This window comes from Alligator sinensis, unplaced genomic scaffold (assembly GCF_000455745.1).
Source record: "Alligator sinensis unplaced genomic scaffold, ASM45574v1 scaffold434_1, whole genome shotgun sequence".
Taxonomy (NCBI): Eukaryota; Metazoa; Chordata; order Crocodylia; family Alligatoridae; genus Alligator; species Alligator sinensis.
The window spans coordinates 190,109-200,219 of NW_005841994.1; the positions used below are offsets into that span (position 1 = coordinate 190,109).

Here is a 10,111-nt window from a genome sequence, read left to right on the forward strand (position 1 = left end):
TCCTTCGGGCTGCGGCAGGACCCGACCCGCAGGGGCCGTGGCCTCTCCAGTGGGACCCGGGAGCTGCCGGAGGGGACCCCACGCGCCCTGCAGGCCCACTCCGCACTGGTCACCCCGGCAGGGCTGTGCCACACCGGGCACCCGCTCTGGGACGCGCCACAGGGCCAGGCTGGGACCAGGGCTGCATGGGGTGCTGGCAGGTGCCTCGTCTAGTGTGGATCCCCAGTGGCTGGAACAGGTGCCACGTGCGGCTGGCAGTTTACTGGGGAGCAGCTAATGCTTTGTAAATTTACACCTAACTTACTGTGTGGTTGCCAGCTCATTTGCCCTTCTCTAGTAGACTGTAACTGGCATGAATGATGCGTGCCCCCCGACTGCTGCGGGGGCACAGTGGCAGCAGGAGTGTGGTGGCAGTAAGCGGGCAGCTCTCGTAGATGCCACCGTCGCTGTCAGTGGCAGGGGCGAGGGCAGGATGGCAAGCACTGACCAGGGGCCAGCAACCACCCACAGATGCTGCTGGCAACGGCGGTGGCCATCGGCGATCACTGACTGCCCACAGGCACCATTGGTGGCGGGGTGGAGAGGTGGCAAGTAGCCGCGGCACCTTTTTGTAGGGGGTGCTCCACCATGCTCAGGGGGTGCAGGTGCACCCACGTGCACCCCCTACACATCACTAGTGGTAACTGGTAGTAAGAACGCACATCTGTGTAGGGTGGCCATCACAGAGGACAGTCCAGTTGTCCTCTGTCCTCTACTGATACGAAACCCGATGCCTTTATGTCCCCTATTTTTCTCTACAACAGAAAAATAGAGGGTATAAAGGCATAGGGTTTCGTATCAGTAGAGTACAGAGGAGCAGAAAACCAGACTGTCCTTTATGATGGCCACCCTACCTCTGCATAGCAATCTGTTTTAAATGCCTTGTCTTCATTTTCCTCACATCTGTCAATTTATTGTGCATTTCAAGAGATGCTTTGGCCCCTTGCATCCCTAAGTTAAAATCTTTCCTTTAGGTTGGATGACTTGATCCAAGTTGGATAGCCTTAGGAACTTACAATAGGTGTGTTATTGGAGGGCCAGGAAAGATTTAACTGGCCTAGTACTGCTTCTGAAAAAACAGTGAATATATAAGATGCCACATCCTCTAAGAGGATTTGTGTGTCTCCTGGTTGCAGCAGGTAACTCTGAGTAAGGAGATATGGGCTGTTTGCATCCTGTCACTGCTGCTCTCTGTCTTTTTGTGCCTCCATTTCCCTATTTGGAAAGGCTGTATATAACTGCCCCGTATTATCACATAGCATCAGAGATAATCTTGTAATGAGTAAAGGTCTCAACAATTGCTTGAACATCCTCAGCCTGATTTTGTTTTAATTAAGTTTTTCCATAGGTGAGGGGGTATTATTGTTGTTAGAAACAATTAAAAAGAACTGTTAATTTAAAATGTTGAAGGCAATTTAACAGTGATACCTAAATCAAATTAATCATAGAAAAATAGGACTGGAAAGATCATAGGAAAGTAAGACTGGAAGGAACCTCAGGAGATCATCTAGTCCAATCACCTGCTCAGGATAGGAATCATCTCTTTCTAAGCCATCACAGACAGAAAAGTATAAAAAAATAGTTTGTTATGCTGTTATACTTGTACAGAGAAGAAAAAATAATTCTTGTTTTCATTTAGCAATATAATTTTGTATGACTTTAAATAATACCACTAGAATTACAGCAGTATTCTTTCTTTACATCTTAGGGTAAAGAGATTAAGGTTTTAAATGCGTATTGTACCTTTTAAGAAAAAAGTCATAACTGTTAAAGGAAATGAAACCCAAAGCTGAGTCTTGATCTCTATCGCAATAGAGCACGTAAATCAGACTTAGAGTTTGGTGGCTTGAGAAAATGTAGATTGAAACCTAAGCCATTAAGTTTATAAAAATAACCAATCCTTAACACTTGATTGCTTTTTGAAATAAAGGTTGAGCATGAGAGAGGTGAACTCATTTCAGATTGTTGCGGAGGGGAGAGAAATGCCACATTAACGCTAGTAATACAAGATTGGATTTTGTTGGGAATCATCCCTGCCACCCCAAGGCTCCCAGAAGTGGGGCGGGGCAGGGCAGCGCAGTATGCACACATAGCTACTACAGCCCTGCAGCTCCCAGAAGCAGGGCTAGGCAGGACAGTGCAATACAAACACACGTGTGCGCGCGCGCGCGCGCACACACACACACACACGAATCTGCGGTTCCCCCTCTTCTCACTCTGCTGCAGCCCAGAGGAGGCCAGACCAGGGGACAGCTTGTCGCCTGGGCTCCCTGGAGAAAACTGAAGCAAAAGCCCCAGAATGACATGAACCCACCTGCATGTGATCTTGACTCAGGAGCCAGGCACGTGTGAGTGGGTTTGCACCAATCCAGGCCTTTTGCTTCAATTTTTTCCAACAGCTGGGATGCTGAGACAGCTTCTGAAATCCAGGGCTATCCCAGCCAGTCCAGGACATATGGTCGCCCCACTTAAACTGGCAAAAAATGCTTTAGCAGGATAATGGGTGTCATTCAGAGAAATGATGTAAATCAGGGGTGTCAAAAATACAGCCCACAGGCTGGATCTGGTTTCCAGAGCTATGCCATCCAGCCCAGGGGGCTAGGAATTTGGGAGCTATGGCAATTAACGCTGTGGCTGAGGTTGCTCATAGGCTGAAAATTTGTCTGGGATGAGCAGTGGCTGGCCCTGCTCCAGGAGCCACAGCGGTTAATACTGCCACTGCTTGCCCCACTGCCAAATTTCTGATCCCATGCAAGCCTGCAGACTTGCTCTGTGTTCTGGATCGAACCCATGTCTTTTTCGACATGTATTTTGTAACTATCACATGCTCTCCATTGTGCTGCAGAATTTAGGTTCAGTTTGCCGCAGACGCGAGGAAGACAAGAACGTACTTGATATGAAAGAAAAAAACCAGCAGAAAGTTGAGAAATGAAGAACCAGGCAGGGTTAGGTGAAGTCAAGAGCTGGTGGGAATGGGGACTCCAGAGCTGGCAAAAGGGTTAATCTACCATGGGTAGGAAAACTTTGCTGGGAGAGATATTGCCCCCATTGTGTGTTTTGCCCCCAGCTGTAGGTCTACAGGCCCTCACCGGTGAAGCAGGCAGAAGATGTTAGAATCTCAGCGGCTGCAAAGGTGGATGAAGACTGCAGCAGGACAAGATCCCCAGTTGTCCTGGTCTCCTTGCCACTGGCTCAAGGTACCCATTCTGTCAAGAGCCGTGTGGAAGCTGATGGTGCAGCAGTTTCTCCACAATAAAAGAAGTCACACACAGACGTCTTTCGTGCCAGCATATTCCTCAAGCCCTTTGGCAACGTCCTAATAGTGATGGGAGCAGGATTGTGAAGTCTGGAAGCTCCTACTCATGAACTGGCACAAAGGCAGCAGTTACAAGAAAGTTGTCTAGCACTTGGACGAGATAGGAGTGCGATTCAGCAATTATAACTGTGACTGAGCAGCCCTCTTCAGGATCCGCTCTGCTTAGGGCTGGAAAAGATGCCCTAAACATAGTCTGTCTAATATAGTAGTCTGTATTTCTTCCTGACTGGATGGATAACTGTATCTAGTGGGATCACCTTTACTGTGGTCAAAAATACCAACAAAGACACACCATTATTTTCAGGACTTGGAACATTAGGACCCGCATGGATAACATTAACCGTGAATGCCCAGAGCGCCGCACTGCAATCACAACTCGAGAACTCAGGTGACACAGGATCAATGTAGCTGCAATAAGCAAGACCTAGAGAGCAGGAGATGAGCAGCTTAAAGAACATGATGGTAGCTATACCTTCTTTTGGAAGGGCAAATAGGAAGGAGAATACCAACTCTGTGAAGTTGGCTTTGCCATTAAGAATGAACTTATAAACAAACTCAGTGAGTTCCCTTTTGGAATTTATGAGTATCTCATGAATCTCCCTGTTTTAAACTGGCAGGAAGCCAATATGCCACTGTCATCAGCATATATGCTCCAACTTTTGATGCAGCTGATGAAACCAAGGAGGAATTCTATACCAACCTTGGCCAAGTTGTTTCTGACATTCCAGAGGGAGACAGACTTATTCTTCTCTGTGATTTCAATGCCAGAGTCAGAATGGACTCTAACATCTGGAATGGAACCATCGGCAACAAAGGAGCAGGAAAGGTCAACTCCAGTGGCATCCTCCTCTTGACCAAATGCATAGAACACAGATTCACCATCATCAACACCCTGTTCCACCAGAAAAACAGGCACAAGACATCACGGCAACACCAATGATCTGAGCATTGGCACCTGATTGACTATGTCATCATCCGTGCCTGTCCTCGCAAAGATGCCTGCATCACCCAAGCTATGGTAGGAGATGATGATTGCTGAACTGATCACAGATCCACTTGGTTATGTCACTCAAACTGGCTCCCATAGAATGGCTGTAGCAAAAGCAATGCCGACAGAAGATCAGCATTGAAGGACTCAAGGACCCAAGCAAGTGAGACCTATTCCACCAGTGCCTCAATACAAAACTGGTGAATTCCAATCAACAACAATGGGAGAATGTCAGCAGCTTGTGGAGTGCCCTCAAGGCCACTGTCATCAGCACCTGTGAAGAGACACTTAGATTCTTTACCAGGAATCATCAAGATTGGTTTGATGAGAATGACTGGGAGATCCAAGAGTTGATTGATCGCAAGCACAAGGCCTTTTGGGCTTGGCAAAATGACACCAACTGTGAGCAAAAGAAATATGAATCTCCAATAAGACAAGGCAGAGATCCAAAGGTGGACACATGTTATGAAGAACAAATGGTGGGAAGACAAGGTGAAGGAGATTCAATATCTGGCTGACATCCACAATTTGTGCAGCTTCTTTAGTGCTGCCAAACTATCTCTGGTCCAAGCACTCAGGGACCAGACCCCTTAAGACCTAAGGATGGAGGAGACCTGATCAAGGAAAGGGGAGCCATCAATGCCTGTTGGAAGGAGCATCTTGAAGACCTTCTCGGTCAACACTCTACTGTTGACAAGTGTTCTCAACTCCATCCTACAACACTCAGTCAGAGATAATCATGGAATCCCTTCAGCCCTTGATGAAGTGAGGAAAGCTATCGAGATGAACAAGGCATCTGGAGCAGATGGAATCCCTGCTGAAATCTTAAAACAGGGAGGAGAGGAGCTCACATCACAACTTCATGCCCTCATCTTAAGAATCTGGAATGATAAGGAAATCTCAGATGACCTCAGGCATGCCATGGTTGTGACAGTCTTCAGGAAAGGAGACAAGTTCAACTGTGAAAACTACAGAGGGATCATCTTGCTGTCTACCACAGGAAAGATCATTGCAAAAACCATTCTGAACCATCCTCTTCCACTTGCTTAAGAAGTCCTCCCAGAATCTCAGTGTGGGTATGGAGCAGGGGTGGGCAAAATACAGCCCGCAGGCTGGATCTGGCCCGCAGCAGGTCTTTGTCCCCCCCACCCCCCCTCCACCCCCCGCAATATACAAGAGTAAGACCTTATTTTGAGCTATTATGCAATTGCCTCTATACACACCGCGCACACACACACACACACATATCAGGACAAAAATATATTTTTAATAAAGTTAAAATATGTTATTGTCAATGTTTGATTTTTAGTATATAATTTTTTCCCTGTTCCAAGATGGCAAAGCCCCTTCCCAAAAAGAGTACTTCTGAGGACAAGGGGAAAGACTTCTGGTGGCAAAGTTCAGAGGTTAGGGGGTAGGACTTCCAGTCCCAAGATGGTGACCAAGGGGCAGGGCACCGATTAAGGGGCTACCCTTGCAGCCCTCGACAGCTCACCAAAACTCATTAAGTGGCCCTCCACCCAAAATAATTTCCTGCCTCTGGTTTAGGGCATCAAGAGGCACAACCTACATGATCTTCACAGCTGGCCAGCTGTAGGAGCAATGTTGGGAACAACATAAGCCTCTGTACATGGCCTTGACCTCACAAAAGCTTTAGACTGTGTTAGCCAAGAAGTGTTTTAGAGGATCCTTCTGAAATATGGATGCCCGTTTCACCATTCTCTGCCTTCTGCAAGACAGTATGTGTGGTGGTTCTCATAATGGATGTTTCACAGATTCCTTTGAGGTTAAAATAGGAGTTAGTAAGGCTGTGTCACCGCTCCAACACTCTTCTCAATAATCCTTGCCACGATGTTACTTCTGAGCTCCACTCAAGCTTCCAGCTGGAGTGAAGCTAAACTACCAAATGGATGGTAAGCTGTTTAACCTCAGCCAACTCTGAGCCAAAGCCAAGACCACCCTGAGCACAATCATTGAGCTTCAGTATGCTGATGATGCTGTGGTGTGCGCTCACTGGGAAGCAGACATTCAGGCAATTGTCAGTGTCTTTACCAAGGCATCCAAGAAAACAGGACTGACGCTTGATGTTCAGAAGACTAAGGTCCACCACCAACAAGCTCCTAATGAACAGGCCCTAGCTCTGGTATTCCAGATCCACAGTGAGACTCTGGAGAATGTTGGGTATTTCCCATACCTTGGAAGCCATCTCTTGCAGAAGACTGACAATGAAAAAATCCAACTTTGCTTCAAATGTGCAAGTGCAGCCTTTGGACACCTGAAAAAATGGGTGTTCAAAGATCATGACATCAGATCCAAAATGAAGCTCAGAGTTTATCAAGCAGTCATGATCCCCACCTTGCTGTATGGAGCTGAGTTGTGGACAACGTACAGGAGACACATAAAGTTGTTGGAGAGGTACCATCAATACTGCCTGCGGAAGATCCTCCAAATCCAGTGGGAAGACAGACACACCAATGTTAACGGTCTCCTGCAAGCAAACACCATGAGCATTAAGGCAATGATCATCCAGCATCAACTTCTTGGGCTGGCCGGGTGATCTGGATGTCTGACTCTGGACTCCAAAAGCAAGTTTTGTTCTCCCAGCTCAGCCAAGGCATACAATCAAGAGGAGGGCAGAAAAAGCACTTCAGGGACATCCTCAAGGCCATCTTAAAAAAAACGTAACATTGATGTCAACTCATCGCCCAGGACCACACCAAACAGAAGAAGCGTCTGCTGCAGGAATATCAGTACTTTGAAACTTCTTGACAGCAACAGGAGATGGAAAAGTGAGAGCAGCAGAAACAGTGTGTTGAGGACCAAATAAAAAATCCAGCACCACCCATTAGGGCTGTGCAAAACAGCACCATTTCATTTCGACTTCTGTTTCGCCATTTTGAAGGGACAGTGTTTCGTTTCACTATTTTGAAGCACCGTCCCATTTCATTTGATTGAAACTGTTTCACTGTTTCAACACGTCTCGATCTTCTGCCTATAGGCTATAATGGGGAATCACGAAAATACCTATAACTTTGTTATTTCTTGCCTGATTCAGATGAAAATTGCAGGGATGGTAGCCCCTTCTGAGGGCATGAAGCCTGCCAAGTTTCAAGGAGATTGAGGTGCAGTTTCACAAAAACCCCTGCACCTAACTGTTCAAAGCAAAAGTAGTATCACTTGCCGGCAGCATGCTGTCATCCTGCACAAAGATCTGGGGGCCCGCTCCCCCCAGGAGGAGTCTGGCACAGCCTCGCAGCCCTCCTAGGGGACGCGGGCCCCCAAATCTGTGTGCAGGATGACAGCAGGCTGCTGCTGCCAACTGAGGCCAGTGCCAGCACTGGGTTCTTCTTGGCGTGGGCTGCACTGGGCAGACTTGGGTGCTGGTCCCAGCTGGCAGCTGCAGCATGTTGTCACCTGCATGCTCCGCAGCCAGTGAGTGCAAAACTTTAAAAAAAAAAAAAAGCCCTGCACTCACTGGATCTGGCATGACTGGGGCCTCTGAGTCCCCGTGGCAGAACACCCCCACATAGCGGGGGACAGTGGGGATCACCTCTCCCCCCGACTGGTCCCTGCACTGCAGCTGCACCATTGCATGGGTGCAGCGCAGCTCAGCAGGGTGCCGTGTGCTGCTGGGGTGGATCCACCTGTCAGCCAGAGATCCCGATTTGATTCCCCAGCTCTCTGATCATTCCCCCAGCTCTTCCTGGGGAGCACAGCCCCTGGATCTGCATGCAGGGTTTGAGCAGGCTGCTGCTGCTGGCTAGGGAAATAGCCCAGGGCCGCCACCATCCCCAGCTGGCAGCGGCATCCTGCTGTCATCCCGCATCATCTGGGGGCCCATGCCCCCTGGGAAGACCTGGTGGAAGCAATCGGAGAGCTGGGGAAAGATCGGGGAATCAAACTGGGAGCTGGGAGAATGTTCAGGGGCCTGAACATTTCCCCCAGCTCCTGGTTTGATTCCCCAGCTCTCTGATCATTCCCTCAGCTCTTCTGGGGGGCTCAGGCCTCCGGATCCCCACGCCAGGTTTCAGCACGCTGCAGGCTGCGGCCAGCAGTGCACTGCAGTCTTCCTGGTGCTCAGTGCGGGCTGCACTGAGCATCTGCTGCTGGCCCCAGCCTGCAGCAGCAGTGTGCTGAAACCCCACGAAGAGATCGGGGGCCAGCACCCGCCAGGAAGAGCTGGGGAAATGATCAGAGAGCTGGGGGAAACAATCAGAGAGCTGGGGAATCCAACCAGGAGCTAGATATCAATATCGAGCAGTCCTTCTGCCCTCTTCCCCCTCCCTCTCCTTATCTTCTGTTTAGCTACAAGCAAGCCCGGCTTTGAAACTCAAAACATTTTGAGTGCCCTTGTTTCGTTTCAAAGCTGTTTCGAAGCCTTTCATTTCATTTCGTTTCAATTTCGCCGATTCAAGCTTGAAATGCGTCAAAACAGCTTCAAAATGAAACACTTGTTGAAATTTTACACAGGCCTACCACCCATCCCACACAGAAACGTGTCCAAGCTGCAGTAGGGTCTGTCGATCCTGGATAGGTCTCATCAGCCATTTTTGGATACAGATAAGACCATGGAAGACAATCATCCTCAGCTGTGAGGGACTGCCAAAGGACATGGTGCTTGTCCTCATCAGATGAAATTCAGTACAGACAAATACTAAATATTGTGCGTAGAAAGGGACAACTGAATACACAGATATAAAATAGTGAATGAGTGTCTAGATTGCAGAATTTGGGGTTTGTAATGGATCACAAGCTAAATCAGTCGGCAAGGCAATGCTGTTGCAAAGAAGCTAATGGCATACCACGATGCGTTAATCAGAATGTTCTGCATGAGTCTCAGAAAGTGAATCTTCTGTTCAGCACTGGTAAACACCCCTCCCCCTAGTTTAATATCTCATTTCTAATCAATATTAGACAAAGTTCAAATTTCATGTGCAGAGAGAATGCGTATCCAGATGAGAAAAATCAGAAAACTTAATATGATTCATGGCAAACATTAGATAGGCATTGATGACAATCTCTTGTAATGGAATGGGTCTCAGCTTACACAATGGCAGAAAAAACTGTAAGTTCATACATTGTTAAGTTGTTTTATGAAAGGAATTAGAAACCCATACGTGCAGTGATTCAGGAGTTAAATACAATTTACAGTTAGTGTCTTAGGGGGGAAAAAGGTGGGTGGAGCTAGCTGACAGGAGGTAAAACAGCTTGTTTTTATTAATCATTAATCTTTTTGCTGCATGTACAGGCTGTGCAGAAGAAAAACGAGGTAAAGATTCTGAATTTGTCATGTAAAAAGATCTAATAAGTGGGTAATGTGTGGGCCGGGAGTGATCCGGGCCCTTTTTCGCGCCGCGCGGGCTGTGGCCAGCAGCTCGGGCACGCTGGGTCGGAGAGAACAGGCGACACGCTAGAATTAGGCACAGACACGTAATGGTTGATTTAAGGTTATTTACTTACACTGAAGATGGTCACGGTGCAGGCAGGAAAACTTGCTTGAGTTGCAGTTACAGATAGAAAAGAAGAGAGGCGGACTAGAGTTCCTTCCCGTGAACATTCTTCTAGCCCATCCGGTTGGAGGCTCTAAACCGCGAGCCCGTTGCGCCAACCGAAGAAAGTACTCGAAGAAAAGAGTTCTGAATAGACTCACACGAAGTTTGCTAGGCTCCGTGGAACTTGTGCGCGCAGGGAAGAGGGATACGTCGAGGATTGCGCTCGGCGACGGGGAGAGGCTAGAGGCTGATCAGACCCCTGTTGCCTTCTTGATA

General features: G+C 48.0%; 1 protein-coding gene across 5 annotated transcripts in view; it reads left to right on the top strand.

Moving 5' to 3' along the window:
* Positions 1 to 10,111, top strand: part of GNE (glucosamine (UDP-N-acetyl)-2-epimerase/N-acetylmannosamine kinase) — a 99,465-nt gene that overhangs the window by 36,407 nt on the left and 52,947 nt on the right. Inside the window, exon 1 of one of the 5 annotated variants that reach the window (XM_025201426.1) lies at positions 41 to 283. The exons of the other annotated variants lie outside the window; for them this stretch is intronic. The gene's annotated coding sequence lies outside the window, so the exon portion shown is untranslated. Of the gene's footprint in view, positions 1 to 40; positions 284 to 10,111 lie in introns of those variants that run through there. 5 annotated transcript variants of the gene reach the window in all.